This window comes from Pseudophryne corroboree, chromosome 2 (genome assembly GCF_028390025.1).
Source record: "Pseudophryne corroboree isolate aPseCor3 chromosome 2, aPseCor3.hap2, whole genome shotgun sequence".
In the NCBI taxonomy this organism is placed as follows: Eukaryota; Metazoa; Chordata; class Amphibia; order Anura; family Myobatrachidae; genus Pseudophryne; species Pseudophryne corroboree.
Window position 1 is genome coordinate 517,904,228 of NC_086445.1, and position 22,879 is coordinate 517,927,106.

The following is a 22,879-nucleotide window of genomic DNA, read 5'->3' on the forward strand; positions in this document are numbered from 1 at the left end:
TGATATATCGGAGGGTGAAGATGAGGTGGACATCTTGCCTCTGTAGAGCCAGTTTGTGCAAGGAGAGATTAATTGCTTCTTTTTTGGGGGGGGTCCAAACCAACCCGTCATATCAGTCACAGTCGTGTGGCAGACCCTGTCACTGAAATGATGGGTTGGTTAAAGTGTGCATGTCCTGTTTTGTTTATACAACATAAGGGTGGGTGGGAGGGCCCAAGGACAATTCCATCTTGCACCTCTTTTTTCTTTTCTTTTTCTTTGCATCATGTGCTGATTGGGGAGGGTTTTTTGGAAGGGACATCCTGCGTGACACTGCAGTGCCACTCCTAGATGGGCCCGGTGTTTGTGTCGGCCACTAGGGTCGCTAATCTTACTCACACAGTCAGCTACCTCATTGCGCCTCTTTTTTTCTTTGCGTCATGTGCTGTTTGGGGAGGGTTTTTTGGAAGGGACATCCTGCGTGACACTGCAGTGCCACTCCTAGATGGGCCCGGTGTTTGTGTCGGCCACTAGGGTCGCTAATCTTACTCACACAGCTACCTCATTGCGCCTCTTTTTTTCTTTGCGTCATGTGCTGTTTGGGGAGGGTTTTTTGGAAGGGACATCCTGCGTGACACTGCAGTGCCACTCCTAGATGGGCCCGGTGTTTGTGTCGGCCACTAGGGTCGCTAATCTTACTCACACAGCTACCTCATTGCGCCTCTTTTTTTCTTTGCGTCATGTGCTGTTTGGGGAGGGTTTTTTGGAAGGGCCATCCTGCGTGACACTGCAGTGCCACTCCTAGATGGGCCCGGTGTTTGTGTCGGCCACTAGGGTCGCTAATCTTACTCACACAGCTACCTCATTGCGCCTCTTTTTTTCTTTGCGTCATGTGCTGTTTGGGGAGGGTTTTTTGGAAGGGACATCCTGCGTGACACTGCAGTGCCACTCCTAGATGGGCCCGGTGTTTGTGTCGGCCACTAGGGTCGCTTATCTTACTCACACAGCGACCTCGGTGCAAATTTTAGGACTAAAAATAATATTGTGAGGTGTGAGGTATTCAGAATAGACTGAAAATGAGTGTAAATTATGGTTTTTGAGGTTAATAATACTTTGGGATCAAAATGACCCCCAAATTCTATGATTTAAGCTGTTTTTTAGTGTTTTTTGAAAAAAACACCCGAATCCAAAACACACCTGAATCCGACAAAAAAAATTCGGTGAGGTTTTGCCAAAACGCGTTCGAACCCAAAACACGGCCGCGGAACCGAACCCAAAACCAAAACACAAAACCCGAAAAATTTCAGGCGCTCATCTCTATATGTTACTCACTTCCTTGTATGAAGTAGACACCAACTACTTGTCCGTTTTGTACATCCGCTTTTAAAATGCCTTGGAGATTGGTGCCAGTGCCCGTCTCACTGGTGCGGACGTGGTCACTAACATATTTTTTTTTTACTGTCCTTTCACCTTTGTTCCAGGTTCCTTAAGAGGCCCCTGTATTCCAGTTCCTGGCAGCATCATGGACATGATATAATAACGGCAGTCAATTAGTGGATATATGGAGAATAAAACAATCGTCAGTCTGCCCCAACGCGCCCCCCTGTCACCATCAGTTCCTGGAGCACCCTCTCCGCCCATGCTACGCACCTGGATGGGACTATAAGATTATAGTAACTCTGGAACTTTATTTGATTTTGGAAGCAAAATTATCACAACCAAATTAAACTCTCTTCCTGCTAGTAAAAAGTTAGAAAGGACACTAGATGTGGCACAACTGTAGGAGGCAGAATTTCATAATACTCTGTGCTTGGACATCTGGTCCCAGTGTTTTCCCAATAGGTAAGGATATAATTGGGGAAGTTCAATTCTGAGAAATGTACCAACGACCATCACTGCGCTGTCCGGCTGTGCACATTACCATTTAGCACTGTAGCTAATCTTTACTTATTATACTGCACATCTCTATAGGATGCAAGGAAAAATATCACTCAGAATTAAATTCCCCAATTAAGTTTTTGACTTCTAATTCAGTTACTGGGCTGCCAATGTTTCTCCCTCTCCGTTTGTTAGTTTTCATAAAGCAGTTTCCAGTAAAAATGTCATTTCTTTTTCGGGATTATCTTCCATGGCCTCACAAAACAGTTTGAAATGTCCTTGGGTCGTATTTATTAATTTATTAACAGTTTCTTATATAGCGCAGCAAATTCCGTTGTAGGACTTCATGCAATATTGAAGCTGTTAAATAGAGCAGGGCTGGAACACATTTATTTCTATGGTAGTTTTAAATAATTTGGACTGTCATACAGTAATTTTACTTCTTTATACTTTGCTTTATTCATTATTCTGAATAAGCCTTATGGCCCTACACATTAGGCGATGTGCCGCCGAGTTGCCCGGCGGCCGATACGGCCGATGGGCGACCCGGCGGCGGGGAGGCAGTGACAGGGGGAGTGAAGTTTCTTCAATCCCCCCGTCACCCGGCTCCATAGACGTGCAGGCAAATATGGCCGATCTCGTCCATATTGGCCTGCATGCACAGCCGACATGTCACCAGCGATGAACGAGCGCGGGGCCGCGCATCGTTCATCGCTGGTGACTCCACACTGCACAATATGAACTTTATCTCGTTCATTAATGAACGAGATCGTTCATATCGTGCAGTGATATCGGCATGTGTGTAGGGCCTATTAGTTAGCTCTACATTTAAGGTATGAAGACATTTGGGCTCTACATCAGGCTGTAAAAAGGGAGACAAGGAAACAAGGAATTAGCATATTGGCGCAATAATAATTAATATTCAGTTTGATATAAAATATATGGGACACTGCATATGGCACTGTAGAATATACAGTGCATCCGGAAAGTATTCACAGCACTTCACTTTTTCCACATTTTGTTATTTTACAGCCTTATTCCAAAATGGAACAAATTAATTTTTCCCTAAAAATTCTACACACAATACCCCATAATGACAATGTGAATTTTTTTTTTTTTTTTTTTAGATTTTCGCAAATTTATTAAAAATAAAAAACTAAGAAATCACATGTACATAAGTATTCAGTCTTTGCTCAATACTTTGCTGATGCACCTTTGGCAGCAATTGCAGCCTCAAGTCTATTTGAATATGATGCCACAAGCTTGGCACACCTATCTTTAGGCAGTTTCGCCCATTCCTCTTTGCAGCACCTCTCAAGCTCCATCAGGTTGGATGGGAAGCGTCGGTGCACAGCCATTTTCAGATCTCTCCAGAGTTGTTCAATCTGATTCAAGTCTGGGCTCTGGCTGGGCCACTCAAGGACATTCACAGAGTTGTCCTGAAGCCACTCCTTTGATATCTTGGCTGTGTGCTTAGGGTCATTGAAAGATGAACCGTCGCCCCAGTCTGAGGTCAAGAGCGCTCTGGAGCAGGTTTTCATCCAGGATGTCTCTGTACATTGCTCAACTCATCTTTCCCTCTATCCTGACTAGGGAAGCCAATCCTGGGCCATTTTTTCAATCCCGGGTATCGGGATTGAAAAATGGCCAATCCTGGGATTGGCTTTTACCTAGGTGGCCCCACCCCGCCCCGCAAATATAACTCACCATATACCGGGGGCAGGCAGGAGGGGAACATTCTGTGAACGCTGCTGGCGGCTCCCAGCAGAAGCTAACAGCGCAGCGTGACCTCTCACGCTGCGCTGGGGACTCGGAAGCAGGAAGCCAGGCAGCATTTGAGTGTCCTGTGGACGCTCAACGCTGATCCCTCAATTCCGGGATTGAATCCCGGCCATTTTTGGGCCTAAATCCCGGGATCCCGCCGATCACGATCCCGGGATTGGCCACCATAATCCTGACTAATCTCCTAGTTCCTGCCGCTGAAAAACATCCCCACAAAATGATGCTGCCACCATCATGCTTCACTGTAGGGATGGAATTGGCCTGGTGATGAGCAGTGCCTGGTTTTCACCAAACATGACGCCTGGCATTCATGCCAAAGAGTTCAATCTTTGTCTAATCAAACCAGAGAATTTTGTTTCTCATGATTATTCAGTTTGATATAAAATATTTAGGACACTGCATATGGGACTGTAGAATATACAGTGCATCCGGAAAGTATTCACCTTTGATATCTTGGCTGTGAGCTCAGGGTCAATGTCCTGCTGAAAGATGAGCCGTCGCCCCAGTCTGAGGTCAAGAGCGCTCTGGAGCAGGTTTTCATCCAGCATGTCTCTGTACATTGCTGCATTCATCTTTCCCTCTATCCTGACTAGTCTCCCAGTTCCTGCCGCTGAAAAACATCCTCACAACATGATGCTACCACCACCATGCTTCACTGTAGGGATGGTATTGGCCTGGGGATGAGTGGGGCCTAGTTTCCTCCAAACATGATGCTTGGCATTCATGACAAAGAGTTCAATCTTTGTCTCATCAGACCAGAGAATTTTGGGGGTAATACAAACCTGATCCCTGCCATGCATTTTCGCACAACGGCGATCAAGTCCAAACGGCGCATGCACCGGCGTGTCGCACGGGTAGAAAGCGGATCGCCGCTCAGCAATGGGTTTGTGCGACAAATCTGTTCGCACAGACGATCGTAAGGAGATTGACGGGAAGAAGGCATTTGTGGGTGTCAACTGACTGTTTTCAGGGAGTGTCTGGAAAAACGCAGGCGTGTCCATGCGTTTGCAGGGAGGGTTCCTAACGTCAATTCCGTTCCCGGACAGGCTGATCTGATCGCATTGGCTGAGTAAGTCCTGGGCTGCGCAGAGACTATACAAAATTTGTTTGTACAGCTCTGCCATACATGCATTCGCATGCTTGCACAGCTAAAATACACTCCCCCTGTAGGCGGTGACTATCTGATCGCAGCAGTGCAAAAATAGCTTGCTGGGTCTGAATTAGGCTCTTTGTTTCTTATGGTCTGAGAGTCCTTCAGGTGCATTTTGGCAAACTCCAGGCGGGCTGTCATGTGATTTTTACTAAGGAGTGGCTTCCGTCTGGCCACTCTACTATACAGGCCTGACTGGTGGATTGCTGCAGCGATGGTTGTCCTTCTGGAAGGTTCTCCTCTCTCCACAGGGGAATGCTGTAGCTCTGACAGAGTGACCATCGGGTTCTTGGTCACCTCCCTGACTAGCGCCCTTCTCCTCCGATCGCTCAGTTTAGACGGCCGCCAGCTCTTCGAAGAGTCCTGGTGGTTCCGAACTTCTTCCAGTTACCGATGATGTGCTCATTGGGACCTTCAAAGCAGGATATATTTTTCTGTACCCTTCCCCAGATTTGTACCTCGAGACAATCCTGTCTTGGAGGTCTACAGACAATTCCTTTGACTTCATGCTTGGTTTGTGCTCAGACATGCACTGTCAAGTGTGGGACCTTATATAGACAGGTGTGTGCCTTTCCAAATCATGTCTAATCAACTGAATTTGCCACAGGTAGACTCCAATCAAGCTGTAGGAACATCTCAAGGATGAAGGATGAGCTTCATGGTAAAGGCTGTGAATACTTATGTACATGTGATTTCTTAAGTTTTTAATTTTTAATAAATTGACAAAAATCTAAAAAAAAACTTTTCACATTGTCATTATGGGGTATTGTGTGTAGAATTTTGAGGGGAAAAATTAATGTATTCCATTTTGAAATAAGTCTGTAACATAACAAAATGTGGGAAAAGTGAAGCGCTGTGAATACTTTCCGGATGCACTGTACATACTGTACTGGAACAATTGTGTATGTGTATATCAGTGATGAGCAACAGACGGCCCCAGAGCTGCATGCTGCCCTCCAAGTCTTCACTTGCAACTCGCAGCTCAGTGATGTATATGTAATGGGTGCAGGGTGCTCGGTCCACACCGCACATCCTGCAACCATTTCTTCAATACTTACCTCTCTGTTGGCAGCGGCAGCACTGCACGACATCTAAAATAATTTTAATTACTTAATTATAATTGTAAAAATAAGAATTTACTCACCGGTAATTCTATTTCTCGTAGTCCGTAGTGGATGCTGGGGACTCCGTAAGGACCATGGGGAATAGACGGGCTCCGCAGGAGACTGGGCACTCTAAAGAAAGATTCAGTACTATCTGGTATGCACTGGCTCCTCCCTCTATGCCCCTCCTCCAGACCTCAGTTAAGGAAACTGTGCCCGGAAGAGCTGACATTACAAGGAAAGGATTTTGGAATCCAGGGTAAGACTCATACCAGCCACACCAATCACACTGTACAACTTGTGATAAACTTACCCAGTTAACAGTATGAACAACAACTGAGCATCACTCAACCGATGCTACATAACCATAACCTTTTGTTAAGCAATAACTATATACACATATTGCAGAAAGTCCGCACTTGGGACGGGCGCCCAGCATCCACTACGGACTACGAGAAATAGAATTACCGGTGAGTAAATTCTTATTTTCTCTAACGTCCTAGTGGATACTGGGGACTCCGTAAGGACCATGGGGATTATACCAAAGCTCCCAAACGGGCGGGAGAGTGCGGATGACTCTGCAGCACCGAATGGGCAAACACCAGGTCCTCCTCAGCCAGGGTATCAAACTTGTAGAATTTTGCAAATGTGTTTGAACCCGACCAAGTAGCAGCTCGGCAAAGCTGTAATGCCGAGACCCCTCGGGCAGCCGCCCAAGAAGAGCCCACCTTCCTTGTGGAATGGGCTTTCACTGATTTTGGATGCGGCAATCCAGCCGCAGAATGAGCCTGCTGAATCGTGTTACAGATCCAGCGAGCAATGGTTTGCTTTGAAGCAGGAGCACCCAGCTTGTTGGATGCATACAGGATAAACAGCGAGTCAGTTTTCCTGACTCCAGCCGTCCTGGCAACATAGATCTTCAAAGCCCTGACTACATCAAGCAACTTGGAATCCTCCAAGTCACGAGTAGCTGCAGGCACCACAATGGGTTGGTTCAAATGAAAAGATGACACCACCTTTGGCAGAAACTGCGGACGAGTCCGCAATTCTGCCCTATCCATATGGAAAACCAGATAGGGGCTTTTACATGACAAAGCCGCCAATTCTGACACACGCCTAGCTGAAGAAGAAAAAGAAAGTGTAAACTGGCGCTTATGTGTTTCTCCAATATTAATAATGACTGTGGATCAATTTCAATGAAAATGACATAAAATTTATTACCTATACATCACAAACTAAAAAACTAAAAACATCCTGAACATATATATCCGATATAAAATTGAGGCATATATGGAGCTGAGAAATGTTTAAAGGTGGTTGCTTTCAGTGTCCACAAAAGGATCCCGGACTAAGTGCCTTGTGCAAAGTTCTCTGGTGAGAGGAAATATGTACAGCTGGTATTACCCGTGTTGATGGAGGCTTCCAGAGGTGTGGAGATTTTTCAGCAAGCAAGCTGTGGCAATGGAACAACCTGGGTCTCTCCCATCAATGCTGTACAGATGAAATTCCTCAGAGTTCAAAAAAGGCAGGTTTGAAAGTCCATATCTGGATCCGTCTTGAAAGTGGAACACTTGTAATAGTCGTCGCAGCTTCAACAAGTGTCCAGATATGGACTTTCAAACCTGCCTTTTTTGAACTCTGAGGAATTTCATCTGTACAGCATTGATGGGAGAGACCCAGGTTGTTCCATTGCCACAGCTTGCTTGCTGAAAAATCTCCACACCTCTGGAAGCCTCCATCAACACGGGTAATACCAGCTGTACATATTTCCTCTCACCAGAGAACTTTGCACAAGGCACTTAGTCCGGGATCCTTTTGTGGACACTGAAAGCAGCCACCTTTAAACATTTCTCAGCTCCATATATGCCTCAATTTTATATCGGATATATATGTTCAGGATGTTTTTAGTTTTTTAGTTTGTGATGTATAGGTAATAAATTTTATGTCATTTTCATTGAAATTGATCCACAGTCATTATTAATATTGGAGAAACACATAAGCGCCAGTTTACACTTTCTTATTCTGAAATATTTTCAGGGACTGACAATCCCTTCTGGCAGCTGTGACAGCGCGTCTGGGCCATTTTCTTTACACGCCTAGCTGAGGCTAAGGCCAACAGCATGACCACTTTCCACGTGAGATACTTTAGCTCCACTGTCTTAAGTGGCTCAAACCAGTGGGATTTCAGGAAACCAAAGACCACGTTAAGATCCCAAGGTGCCACTGGTGGCACAAAAGGAGGCTGAATATGCAGCACTCCCTTAACAAACGTCTGAACCTCAGGCAGTGAAGCCAGTTCTTTTTGAAAGAAAATGGATAGGGCCGAAATCTGGACCTTTATGGACCCTAATTTTAGGCCCATAGTCACACCTGACTGTAGGAAGTGCAGGAATCGACCCAGCTGGAATTCCTCTGTAGGGGCCTTCCTGGCCTCACACCAAGCAACATATTTTCGCCATATACGGTGATAATGTTTTGCTGTCACGTCCTTCCTAGCCTTTATCAGCGTAGGAATAACTGCATCCGGAATGCCCTTTTCTGCTAGGATCCGGCGTTCAACCGCCATGCCGTCAAACGCAGCCGCGGTAAGTCTTGGAACAGACAGGGCCCCTGTTGCAACAGGTCCTGTCTGAGAGGCAGAGGCCATGGGTCCTCTGTGAGCATTTCTTGCAGTTCCGGGTACCAAGTCCTTCTTGGCCAATCCGGAACAATGAGTATTGTTCTCACTCCTCTTTTTCTTACGATTCTCAGTACCCTGGGTATGAGAGGAAGAGGAGGAAACACATAGACCGACTGGAATACCCACGGTGTCACCAGTGCGTCCACAGCTATCGCCTGAGGGTCCCTTGACCTGGTGCAATACCTATTTAATTTTTTGTTGAGGCAGGACGCCATCATGTCCGCCTGTGGCAGTTCCCATCGATTTACAATCTGCGTGAAGACTTCTTGATGAAGTCCCCACTCTCCCGGGTGGAGGTCGTGTCTGCTGAGGAAGTCTGCTTCCCAGTTGTCCACTCCCGGAATGAACACTGCTGACAGTGCTTGCACGTGATTCACCGTCCAACGAAGAATCCTGGTGGCTTCCGCCATTGCCACCCTGCTTCTTGTGCCGCCCTGCCGGTTTACATGAGCGACTGCCGTGATGTTGTCTGACTGAATCAGCACTGGTTGGTCTCGAAGCAGAGGCTCCGCTTGACCCAGGGCGTTGTATATGGCCCGTAGCTCCAGGATATTTATGTGCAGACAAGTCTCCTGACTTGACCACAGCCCTTGGAAGTTTCTTCCTTGAGTGACTGCCCCCCACCCTCGGAGGCTTGCATCCGTGGTCACCAGGACCCAGTCCTGTATGCCGAATCTGCGGCCCTCGAGGAGGTGAGCACCTTGTAGCCACCACAGAAGAGACACCCTGGCCCTGGGGGACAGGGTGATCATCCGATGCATCTGAAGATGCGATCCGGACCACTTGTCCAGCAGATCCCACTGAAAGATCCTCGCATGGAACCTGCCGAAGGGAATGGCTTCGTATGACGCCACCATCTTTCCCAGGACTCGTGTGCAGTGATGCACCGACACCTGTTTTGGCTTTAGGAGGTCTCTGACCAGAGTCACGAGCTCCTGAGCCTTCTCCTCCGGGAGAAACACCTTCTTCTGGTCTGTGTCCAGAATCATGCCCAGGAAGGGCAGACGCGTCGCAGGAATCAGCTGCGACTTTGGAATGTTCAGAATCCAGCCGTGCTGACGCAACACTTCCTGAGAGTGTGCTACGCTGATCAGCAACTGCTCCCTGGACCTCGCCTTTATGAGGAGATAGTCCAAGTATGGGATAATTGTAACCCCTTGCTTCCGAAGGAGCACCATCATTTCCGCCATCACCTTGGTAAAAACTCTCGGTGCCGTGGACAGCCAAACGGCAACGTCTGGAATTGGTAATGACAGTTCCATACCACAAATCTGAGGTACTCCTGATGAGGCGGATAAATGGGTACATGCAAGTAAGCATCCTTGATGTCCAGAGACACCATAAAATCCCCCTCTTCCAGGCTTGCAATGACCGCTCTGAGCGATTCCATTTTGAACTTGAATTTCTTCAGATAAATGTTCAGGGATTTAAATTTAAAATGGGTCTGACCGAACCGTCCGGTTTCGGTACCACAAACATAGTGGAATAGTAGCACCTTCCCCGTTGAAGGGGGGGAACCTCTACCACCACCTGCTGGAGAAAAAGTTTGTGAATTGCCGCCAACACTATCTCCCTTTCCATGGGGGAAGTTGGTAAGGCCGATTTTAGGTAACGGTGAGGGGGCGTCACCTCGAATTCCAGCTTGTATCCCTGAGACACAATTTGTATAGCCCAAGGATCCACCTGTGAGCGAACCCACTGGTGGCTGAAATGTCGGAGACGCGCCCCCACGGCTCCTGGCTCCGCCTGTGGAGCCCCAGCGTCATGCGGTGGATTTAGTGGAAGCCGGGGAAGACTTTTGTTCCTGGGAACTAACTGCATGGTGCAGCTTTTTTCCTCTACCCCTGCCTCTGGCATGAAAGGACGCACCGCTGACCTTCTTGCTCTTCTGAGAACGAAAGGACTGCATTTGGTAATACGGTGCTTTCTTAGGCTGTGGAGGGACATAAGGCAAGAAATTTGACTTCCCAGCCATAGCTGTGGAAACTAGGTCCGAGAGACCGTCCCCAAACAATTCCTCACCCTTATAAGGTAAAACCTCCATGTGTTTTTTAGAGTCGGTATTGTATAAACAGACTTCAGGATAGCTTCCTGCTTTCTATCTGCAGGATCCTTTAGGGCGGCCATATCCTGAGACGGCAGGGCCACCTTCTTAGACAAGCGTGTCAACGCCTTGTCTACCCTAGGGGAGGATTCCCAGCGTAACCTGTCCGTTGGCGGGAAAGGATATGCCATAAGTAATCTCTTGGAAATTATCACCTTCCTGTCAGGGGAATCCCACGCTTTTTCACATAATTCATTTAATTCATGTGAAGGGGGAAAAGTCACTTCATGCTTTTTCTCCCCATACATATAAATCCTCTTGTCAGGGACAGGATTTTCCTCAGAAATGTGTAATACATCCTTCATTGCTACAATCATGTAGCGGATGGCTTTAGTCATTTTAGGCTGCAACTTTGCCTCATCGTCATCGACACTGGAGTCAGATTCCGTGTCGACATCTGTGTCAACTATCTGGGATAGTGTGCGCTTTTGAGACCCTGACAGCCTCTGCGCTGTAGGATCAGGCATGGGTTGAGACCCTGACTGTCCCAAGGTTACAGTTTTATCCAATCTGTTATGGAAGGAGTTTACATTATCATTTAACACCTTCCACATATCCATCCAATCAGGTGTCGGCACCGTCGGCGGCGACACCACACTCAGCTGGACTTGTTCTGCCTCCACGTATCCTTCCTCAGCAAACATGTCGACACAGGCGTACCGACACACAGCACACACACAGGGAATGCTCTGACTGAGGACAGGACCCCACAAAGGCTTTTGGGGAGACAGAGAGAGAGTATGCCAGCACACACCCCAGCGCTATATAACCCAGGGATTACACTGTACCTTAGTGTTTACCACGTAGCTGCTGGTAAATATATCTCTGCGCCTAAATTTATGTGCCCCCCCTCTCTTTTTTACCCTCTATTGCACCTGTATACTGCAGGGGAGAGCCTGGGGAGCGTCCTTCCAGCGGAGCTGTGAAGAGAAAATGGCGCTGGTGTGCTGAGGAAGAAGGCCCCGCCCCCTCAGCGGCGGGCTTCCGTCCCGCTTTAATGTGTAAAAAATGCCGGGGGCTCGGGCATATATCCAGTCCCAGACTGTATATATGTCTATTTTTGCCAAAAAGGTAATTAATTGCTGCCCAGGGCGCCCCACCGCGCCCTGCACCCTACAGTGACCGGAGTGTGCGGTGTGCTGTGGGAGCAATGGCGCACAGCTGCAGTGCTGTGCGCTACCTTAGGTGAAGACAGGAGTCTTCAGCCGCCGATTTCGATGTCTTCATGCTTCTGCTGCTTCTGTACTTCTGGCTCTGCGAGGGGGACGGCGGCGCGGCTCCGGGAACGGACGATCAAGGTTAGGTACCTGTGTTCGATCCCTCTGGAGCTAATGGTGTCCAGTAGCCTAAGAAGCGCTACCTAGCTGCCGTGAGTAGGTTTGCTTCTCTCCCCTCAGTCCCTCGTAGCAGAGAGTCTGTTGCCAGCAGAAGCTCTCTGAAAATAAAAAAACCTGACAAAATACTTTCTTTTCTAGCAAGCTCAGGAGAGCCCACTAGGAGCACCCAGCTCTGGCCGGGCACAGATTCTAACTGAGGTCTGGAGGAGGGGCATAGAGGGAGGAGCCAGTGCACACCAGATAGTACTGAATCTTTCTTTAGAGTGCCCAGTCTCCTGCGGAGCCCGTCTATTCCCCATGGTCCTTACGGAGTCCCCAGCATCCACTAGGACGTTAAAGAAATATAATAATAATAATAATAATAATAATAATAATAATAAAAAAAAAACATTACTTGTTCATGTATGTGAACCATTGATAACAATAAAGTTTTATTATTATTATTATTATTATTAATAATAATAATAAGTTAATTTTGCTGTTTGAAATAATTAATTTCTTTAAATAGGCTGCCATTGTAAAAGGGCAAAACATTAGGGGGGTCATTCCGAGTTGTTCGCTCGCAAGCTGCTTTTAGCAGCTTTGCACACGCTAAGCCGCCGCCTACTGGGAGTGAATCTTAGCTTATCAAAATTGCGAACGAAAGATTAGCAGAATTGCGAATAGACACTTCTTAGCAGTTTCTAAGTAGCTCCACACTTACTCGGCATCTGCGATCAGTTCAGTGCTTGTCGTTCCTGGTTTGACGTCACAAACACACCCAGCGTTCGCCCAGACACTCCTCCGTTTCTCCAGCCACTCCCGCGTTTTTCCCAGAAACGGTAGCGTTTTTTCGCACACACCCATAAAACGGCCAGTTTCCGCCCAGAAACACCCACTTCCTGTCAATCACATTACGATCACCAGAACGAAGAAAAAACCTCGTAATGCCGTGAGTAAAATACCTAACTGCATAGCAAATTTACTTGGCGCAGTCGCACTGCGGACATTGCGCATGCGCATTTGCGACTAATCGCTCGGTTGCAAGAAAAAAATAACGAGCGAACAACTCGGAATGACCCCCTAGATTCAAGCAGATGTATTAACCTGGATAAGGCATAAGGAAGTGATAAACCAGTGATAAATGCAAGGTGATAAACGCAGCAGCCAATTAGCTCTAATGTGTAAATTAACAGTTAGGAGCTGATTGGCTGGTGCGTTTATCACCTTGCATTTATCACTGGTTTATCACTTCCTTATCAGCTACTTCAATATGTTCTGTTGTCAGAGACGTAACTGTGGGAGGTAACGGAGTCGGCTGCCGCCAGGCTCCTACTCTGTATGGGGGATCCTTTCCTCCCATGTGTTCAATGACACCATTCAATTTAGTTAATTAATTGATAGCTGCCGCTATCTCTTTCTCCCTGCACCTTACATTCTATATATACACACACGCATATTATATATTCACAGGAAAGGAGCTAGATGTTCTGGATCTATGAATTAAGATGGATCACTCTACCCAGACGGACTCAATGAAAGCTATGAAATAGTTCCTTTCCTGTGAACGTAAGATCATTCTCCTCCCTAGAATTATTTGCACTTTTTTCTTCTTCATACTGCGTCCAAGAGGTATGGGGCACTTTACAGTGTTTTCCCTATCTCAGGACATTTCTCTCTCACACCCCAGATCTGAATTACAGCCATACCACACTGGACATGCCCAGATTCGTCCGATCTTGGAAGCCAACAGTGTTGGCCCGGCCAGTACAAGGCTAGGAGACTGCCCAGGAATAACGGGCGCTGTAAACAAAATTTGGATCAGGAGGGGTGCATTATTTTCAATCCTTACGCCTATAATCCTATATGCAATATCTCCACTACTATATAATTATTCCTCTCTAAAATATAGAATCTTTTGTCACAGATTGCCATAGGAGTTCCTTAGCCCAGTAATATAGACATCTAATTATTTGTTTATGCATGTAATATCATTGAATGACATTTCTGTCTGCTTATATATATATATATATATATATATATTTATATAAAATGATTGATCCTTTTTTATTACTTATAATTCTATATTTTATATATCTCCACATCTATATGCATAAATATGAATATGTATTCATAAGAATACATAACTTCCAGCCTCTTATTTATGACTCTAAAGTACTACTATTCTGTTTTTTACTTTTTCATATCCTGGGTTGGAGACAAGTATCCCCTAAAGAACTAATATATTCAAGTGCACTAAGCCTAAGATAAAATGGCCGCCAACATATCCTTTTAGCTGTTAAGACTGTCCACAGACTATGGGTTTCTGTAAGATGGCCGCCGTACTACCTGCTTTTCACATAATCAACAAGCCTCTCTAGGAACACACGCGCCGGCGCATGCGCAGTGGAGTATCCCGGACACCAGAAATGGGGTGGAAGTGACGTCAGGGAAGTCCCGGACCGGAAGTCAGTGCCTGACAGTGTTTTGGGACTTTTTGAGTGCTTTTAAAACATGATTTTCGGGGGGCGTGGCTTGACACAGCATGGTGTAGGCAGCTTCCTGCCAGAGCTCCTGCTAATATCCTGATCTATCTCCTGTTTCCCTGGTGTTCTGTGGCTGAAAATTTCTGCAGGAGTGCCGTACCCCCCTCTGCTCCTGCAGTGTGAATTTGGGGATCCTCTGTGCCAAGAGTCCTAACTTACTGGCTGGTGATGTCTGTGACTGGATCCTGAGACAGACTCTGCTCTCAGTGTGGCTGTTGCTCCTGCTGCAGCTCTGCCCTCACTCAGCTGCTGGGGCCAGTGTGCTCTGCAGAGGTTTTGGTGGCAGCATCCTGTGGATTTCTGTGCCCTGTCTCCAGCTTTGTCATAATGTGCGAAATCTACCACAACTCTGTAGCTGGTGAGCAGGATGGCTTTGCTTCTATGACCTTTTATCCTGGTTCAGTGCAGCCACTCTCAGGGCCACTTAGTGAGACTTTATCTGCACCACTTACTATTACACTACAGAAGGTGCTTACCGCTGTCGGCTCTTCCGAGCAACGAATTACTAATAGACTGGAGGAGCTGAGGGATGACCTTACGCATATTCACCGTGAATTACGGCTGGTGATGGCGCGTGTGGATCCTCCTGCGGCCTCTGTTTCTTTAGTGGTGATTCCATGGTCCCGCGTGAAGATTCAATCTGCAGTCACACAGAGTCACTTATCCAATGAAGAGGGAGAATGGCGACATAACATCCTCCAGTATGCTGGCAGTCCACGAGAGGGAATGGCTTTCTGCTCTAATATTTATGTGGAACAGTGGTTCGGTGTAACCCGTGGATGGAGGTTTTTGTCCCTAATCCGGTTTTCTTCAGCTGCCACTTGTCCCTATACATTTATTTTGACACAGCTGTGTGTGACAGCTGATGGCCCAGTTTATCCTTCTGCCCACTCTCGAGGGACTGTCATTTGGCTGGATTACTTTGTTCTAGAGTGGACTCATCCTCCGGACTGATTTTGCTCACCTTGGGACTGGGAACCATTTCACTGGCTGCTGAGACCCTTATATCCCTTTCACATCGCACAAATAACCCGGTATCGACACGGCATATTGCCGTGTCGACACGGGTCAGTGTGCGATGTGAAAGTACTTTCGGCGAATTAGCGGGTCACCTGACCCGGTAATTCAACACGATATAAAAGAAGGATTATACCCGGGTTGAATACCGGGTCAGGCGCAGTGTGAATGGGAGCCGCGTCGATGCGACACGGTTCCCATTCACAGCATAGGGAGAGGCGGCGCAGGAGATGAGCTCATCTCCCAGCGCCGCCTCCACCCCGCCCCTGCTGCTGCTGCGCCCCCCCCCCCCCCCCCCGCTGCTATGGCTACCGACCTGGTATATTGCCGGGTCGGAAAGCCATCAAAGGAGACCAAATGCCAGATCCCACCCGGTAAGGACACGTTTCTCTTAGCGGGTGGGAGCCGGCATTTGCGATGTGAAAGCGGTATTACTGTGCTCTGTTCTGTATACTGATTCTCGTTAGCTACTGCATAATTTCATATTGTTTGTACATCCTTTCATAGCTCCAGTTGTGTTATACTGCTATTCTTGTGCTCATTCTAAATAATTATTTGCGTACAACTAATTATTTTCCAGGAGAATTCTGCTCTAATGTTTTAGGCCATTTATTTAGTGTTATTGTCACTTATATAGATATTTGTCTGTTTTCTGGCTCAGTGTATCTAAACCTACTGTATGGGCATTTTTCACTATTTTGCAGGAGCAACTTCCCATATATAGGTTGTGGTCATTTATTTTAATGCCGCAGCCACTTCTCTTTATATTATGTCTGTTCTTTAGACTCAGTTATCTTGGTATTTGCATAATACTTTACTATTCTATGGGTATAACCTGCTCTATTTAGAGTATGGCCTTTTATTTAATTGCCCCTGTCATTTACAGTATATCGTGTGCTTATCCTGTAGCTACAGTTTTGTTGTTCTGCTATCCTCGTGCTCAGTATAGCTAAATATTTGCGTGCTACACTTACTTTCCGAGAGAATCCTGTTCTAACTGGTGTATGGCCCTTTATTTAGTGTTACATCAGTATTATGTCTGTTTTCCAGATCCTTGTATCTATGAACGTGTGCACTTTTTACCATTTTGTCGGAGAAGCTTGCCATAATTAGTCTGTGGTCGCTTGTTTTAGTTCCACAGCCATTTATATTTATATTCTGTCTTTTAGCTCAGCTAACTCAGTATTTGCATACTACTTTACTAATCTGCGGGTGTAACCTGCTCCACTTAGTTTATGGCCATTTATTTTAGTTGCCCCTGTCAATTATACAGTATACTTCTCCTGTGTTATGGGGTTGGGGGGTGGAGGGATGTTAGGCATTTAGGTGTAGTGTAGTTAGGGATGGGGTTCTTATGGAGATCCAGGTATGCCTAGGTTGGGGTTAGGTTATACAGGGTGGGAGGTTCTTGGGAGGTTTGCTTTGGGTGTCTATTTTATTTTGTGTATTTGTTTTGTTTGTAGGTTAGGGTATATGGGGTGTGGGGGAATGTGAGGCTTTTTATTTTGATATTCTGATGGATGCGAGTTATTTATATTTTTATTTATGGTATGTCACCTATGCCCCATTATAAATCTGGTTTTCTCATGTGTACACCCGAATGGCGCCTTCGGATGGCGATTAAGTTATCAGTGTTTGATTTGGGGTATTCTGTATGTCATTGTTTTTACTATATCCTGCTATTGTTCCATTTCTCATGTCCGATGGGTTGGTGGCTAATCTTTATTTTGTCATTTATACACTGTTTATGCCCTCCTGTATTATTCCTCATGTTTGCCTTACAATTCATATGCCTCTTTAATATCTGGGTGTAACTTTTTAAATTTACAATAAAAATTACACAATTAAAAACATGATTTTCAAAGTTAAACACAGCGTTTCAGCTAGTGCTAAGCTCCCTTTATACTGAACATTTTAAACATGTTTTTTTTTGGTCTTGAATTACTGATTAGGATAATTACAGGAAGTGATGTAGGTAATCACTTCCTTAACCATAGTGGTATATATAGATGTCATGTCCCACTGGTATAATACCCCTTGATGAAGTCAGATTGGACGAAACGGGTTGGGTGATACCTGACACTACTACAGAATTCTCAGCTAAGCTAATTTTACATATCCTCCTATCCTTGATACATACAGATATCGGATTTTTTATACTCTATTATATACATTTTTAAGGTTTCACGTTTTTACGTCTACCCTTTTTTGTCTCTTAGAGTGCATCTTTTTTTTTATATAAATTTTATTCGTGAGAAGACAGAGAGAAATAATAAACACAGAGACCTACGCAGAGGCCATTGAAGATATGAACAAACAGCTTACATCAAAGCTCATTTGGGGTGTCTTAGTATGTCAATTAAGCACAGATCTAATTGTAAATCAAAACTAATAAAAGATTTGTATGTGATACCTCTCAAAATCGTTCTCACGTTTTATTTCAATATTATGAAAAACAGAGAAAAAGAGTCACTAGAGAAACTAAGACTCAGGGGTATATTTACTAAGGTCCCGATTTTGACCGAGATGCCGTTTTTTCATCAAAGTGTCATCTCGGTAATTTACTAAGCAATAATCACGGCAGTGATGAGGGCATTCGTAATTTTTTGGAAGTCCCACAAAAAAAATACGAATGAATACACCATCGGTCAAAACGCGGCTGTTTAAGTATGAATCTCGGTAATTTACTAAGAAGTGCAAAGCAAAAAAAAAACAAACACTGCCGTGAAAAATTACAACTCGTAAAAAAGTGCTAAAAAAAAACAGACCTGCTTTTTTAATCCGTGATTGTATAGGCATGCAGGGATCCATGAGATCCGTGCATGTATATCAGTGGGAAGGGGTGGGAAAGTGGTTATTTTCTTAAAAAAAATTGCGTGGGGTCCCCCCTCCTAAGCATAACCAGCCTCGGGCTCTTTGAGCCGATCCTGGTTGCAGAAATATGGGGAAAAAATTGACAGGGGTTCCCCCATATTTAAGCAACCAGCATCGGGCTCTGCGCCTGGTCCTGGTTCCAAAAATACGGGGGACAAAAAGAGTAGGGGTCCCCCGTATTTTTAAAACCAGCACCGGGCTCCACTAGCTGGACAGATAATGCCACAGCCGGGGGTCACTTTTATATAGTGCCCTGCGGCCGTGGCATCAAAAATCCAACTAGTCACCCCTGGCCGGGGTACCCTGGGGGAGTGGGGACCCCTTCAATCAAGGGGTCCCCCCCCCAGCCACCCAAGGGCCAGGGGTGAAGCCCGAGGCTGTCCCCCCCATCCAATTGGCTGCGGATGGGGGGCTGATAGCCTTTTGTGAAAATGAAAAGATATTGTTTTTAGTAGCAGTACTACAAGGCCCAGCAAGCCTCCCCCGCATGCTGGTACTTGGAGAACCACAAGTACCAGCATGCGGCGGAAAAACGGGCCCGCTGGTACCTGTAGTACTACTACTAAAAAAATACCCAAAAAAAGACAATACACACACACCTTGAAAGTAAAGTTTTATTACATGCATCCACACAAACATACATACATACTTACCTTATGTTCACACGAGGGTCTGTCCTCTTCTCCAGTAGAATCCATGGGGTACCTGTTGAATAAATTCTACTCACCAGATCCAGGGTCCCAGGCTCCTCATAGCATCCATTTGTAATCCACGTACTTGAATAAAATAAAAAAACGGAGAGCCGAGCCACGCACTGAAAGGGGACCCATGTTTGCACATGGGCCCCCTTTCCCCGAATGCCAGAAACCCACTCTGACTGATGTCTAAGTGGGTTTCTTCAGCCAATCAGGGAGCGCCACGTTGTAGCACCCTCCTGATCGGCTGTGTGCTCCTGTACTGTCTGACAGGCGGCACACGGCAGTGTTACAATGTAGCGCCTATGCGCTCCATTGTAACCAATGGTGGGAACTTTCTGCCCTGCGGTTGACCGAAAGTGACCTCACCGCTGAGCAGAAAGTTCCCACCATTGGTTACAATGGAGCGCATAGGCGCTACATTGTAACACTGCCGTGTGCCGCCTGTCAGACAGTACAGGAGCACACAGCCGATCAGGAGGGTGCTACAACGTGGCGCTCCCTGATTGGCTGTAGAAACCCACTTAGACATCAGTCAGAGTGGGTTTCTGGCATTCGGGGAAAGGGGGCCCATGTGCAAACATGGGTCCCCTTTCAGTGCGTGGCTCGGCTCTCCGTTTTTTTTATTTTATTCAAGTACGTGGATTACAAATGGATGCTACGAGGAGCCTGGGACCCTGGATCTGGTGAGTAGAATTTATTCAACAGGTACCCCATGGATTCTACTGGAGAAGAGGACAGACCCTCGTGTGAACATAAGGTAAGTATGTATGTATGTTTGTGTGGATGCATGTAATAAAACTTTACTTTCAAGGTGTGTGTGTATTGTCTTTTTTTGGGTATTTTTTTAGTAGTAGTACTACAGGTACCAGCGGGCCCGTTTTTCCGCCGCATGCTGGTACTTGTGGTTCTCCAAGTACCAGCATGCGGGGGAGGCTTGCTGGGCCTTGTAGTACTGCTACTAAAAACAATATCTTTTCATTTTCACAAAAGGCTATCAGCCCCCCATCCGCAGCCAATTGGATGGGGGGGACAGCCTCGGGCTTCACCCCTGGCCCTTGGGTGGCTGGGGGGGGGGACCCCTTGATTGAAGGGGTCCCCACTCCCCCAGGGTACCCCGGCCAGGGGTGACTAGTTGGATTTTTGATGCCACGGCCGCAGGGCACTATATAAAAGTGACCCCCGGCTGTGGCATTATCTGTCCAGCTAGTGGAGCCCGGTGCTGGTTTTAAAAATACGGGGGACCCCTACTCTTTTTGTCCCCCGTATTTTTGGAACCAGGACCAGGCGCAGAGCCCGATGCTGGTTGCTTAAATATGGGGGAACCCCTGTCAATTTTTTCCCCATATTTCTGCAACCAGGATCGGCTCAAAGAGCCCGAGGCTGGTTATGCTTAGGAGGGGGGACCCCACGCAATTTTTTTAAAGAAAATAACCACTTTCCCACCCCTTCCCACTGATATACATGCACGGATCTCATGGATCCCTGCATGCCTATACAATCACGGATTAAAAAAGCAGGTCTGTTTTTTTTTAGCACTTTTTTACGAGTTGTAATTTTTCACGGCAGTGTTTGTTTTTTTTTTGCTTTGCACTTCTTAGTAAATTACCGAGATTCATACTTAAACAGCCGCGTTTTGACCGATGGTGTATTCATTCGTATTTTTTTTGTGGGACTTCCAAAAAATTACGAATGCCCTCATCACTGCCGTGATTATTGCTTAGTAAATTACCGAGATGACACTTTGATGAAAAAACGGCATCTCGGTCAAAATCGGGACCTTAGTAAATATACCCCAGAGTGACAATAACAGTTAGAGAGAAAAGATAGGAAAGAGAAAACCTGAAAAAGGAGAAAATAAAGAGTAGGAGAGGTAAAGGGATTGGAGGGAACAATCCGACAGGTCATCCAAAGTCCCATTCAAAGGGCCCGGGAGAGTTGGACATATCAAGCTGGTTTGATATATTCTAGATAGTGTGCCAGCACTTTAAGTAAATGCGAGAGGGGTATTAAAAAATAAGGACCACGGGCTCCAAACCTTTATAAATGAAACAGAGGAATTTTTTAGGATACTTGTAACATTTTCCATTGAGTAAATATGCCATATTTTAGCTATTATCTCATCCATCTTGGGGATCTCCGAGGACCGCCACTGAGCAGTTATACAACATCTGGTTGCAAGCACCCTGTGAGTGAATAATTTCTGCTGGTGGCGAGTAGACTCAGGGATGTCCATCAATAGAAGAAAATAGCCGGCCTTAAAAGGAATTGAGATAGATAGGACTGCAGAGGCCAGTGTCGCCAACTCCATCCACAAGGGAGCAAGAATTGGGCACGTCCACCATATGTGTAGGAATGTGCCGTCCATAGTCTTACATCTCCAGTACAGTGGGAAAATCTCGGGATTCATTTTATTAAGTCTAGTTGGGACGTAATACCACTTATAGAAAAGTTTATAAGCATTCTCCTTCAATCTTACACACATGGAACTAGAGGCCACTCTAAAGTAAATTGAGGACCAATCGTCTGTAGCAAGCGTTTCACCCAGATTGGTTTCCCACGCCTGTTCATGGGATTCTTTAGTCCCCGTAGCTAGGGGAGATAATAAGATTTCTCTATCGTCCTAGTGGATGCTGGGGTTCCTGAAAGGACCATGGGGAGATAGCGGCTCCGCAGGAGACAGGGCACAAAAAGTAAAGCTTTTCCGATCAGGTGGTGTGCACTGGCTCCTCCCCCTATGACCCTCCTCCAGACTCCAGTTAGATTTTTGTGCCCGGCCGAGAAGGGTGCAATCTAGGTGGCTCTCCTAAAGAGCTGCTTAGAGAAAGTTTAGCTAGGTTTTTTATGTTACAGTGATTCCTGCTGGCAACAGGATCACTGCAGCGAGGGACTGAGGGGAGAAGGAGTCAACTCACCTGCGTGCAGGATGGATTGGCTTCTTGGCTACTGGACATCAAGCTCCAGAGGGACGATCACAGGTACAGCCTGGATGGTCACCGGAGCCGCGCCGCCGGCCCCCTTGCAGATGCTGAAGACAGAAGAGGTCCAGAATCGGCGGCTGAAGACTCCTGCAGTCTTCTAAAGGTAGCGCACAGCACTGCAGCTGTGCGCCATTTTCCTCTCAGCACACTTCACACGGCAGTCACTGAGGGTGCAGGGCGCTGGGAGGGGGGCGCCCTGGGAGGCAAAATAGTACCTATAAAGGCTAAAAATACCTCACATATAGCCCTAGAGGCTATATGGAGATATTTAACCCCTGCCTGATTTCTCAAAATAGCGGGAGACGAGCCCGCCGGAAAAGGGGCGGGGCCTATCTCCTCAGCACACGGCGCCATTTCCTCTCACAGCTCCGCTGGTCAGGACGGCTCCCAGGTCTCTCCCCTGCACTGCACTACAGAAACAGGGTAAAACAGAGAGGGGGGGCAAATTTATGGCGATATTTTTATATAACAAAGCAGCTATAGGGGAGCACTTATTATAAGGCTATCCCTGATATATATATAGCGCTTTTGGTGTGTGCTGGCAAACTCTCCCTCTGTCTCCCCAAAGGGCTAGTGGGTCCTGTCTTCATTAGGAGCATTCCCTGTGTGTCTGCTGTGTGTCGGTACGTGTGTGTCGACATGTATGAGGACGATATTGGTGTGGAGGCGGAGCAATTGCCAAATATGGGGATGTCACCTCCTAGGGGGTCGACACCAGAATGGATGCCTTTATTTATGGAACTACGGGATAGTGTCAACACGCTAAAGCAGTCG

The 22,879-nt window shown here is 46.4% G+C and overlaps 1 long non-coding RNA gene across 1 annotated transcript in view; it reads left to right on the forward strand.

Moving 5' to 3' along the window:
- The window catches only part of LOC135050929 (uncharacterized), an 85,019-nt gene extending 67,100 nt beyond the window's left edge, over positions 1 to 17,919 (forward strand). The window contains exons 2-3 of the long non-coding RNA XR_010241927.1: positions 1,461 to 1,821; positions 17,775 to 17,919. This is a non-coding gene — a long non-coding RNA (uncharacterized LOC135050929). The remainder of the gene's footprint in view (positions 1 to 1,460; positions 1,822 to 17,774) is intronic.
- Positions 17,920 to 22,879: the final 4,960 nt, after the last annotated feature.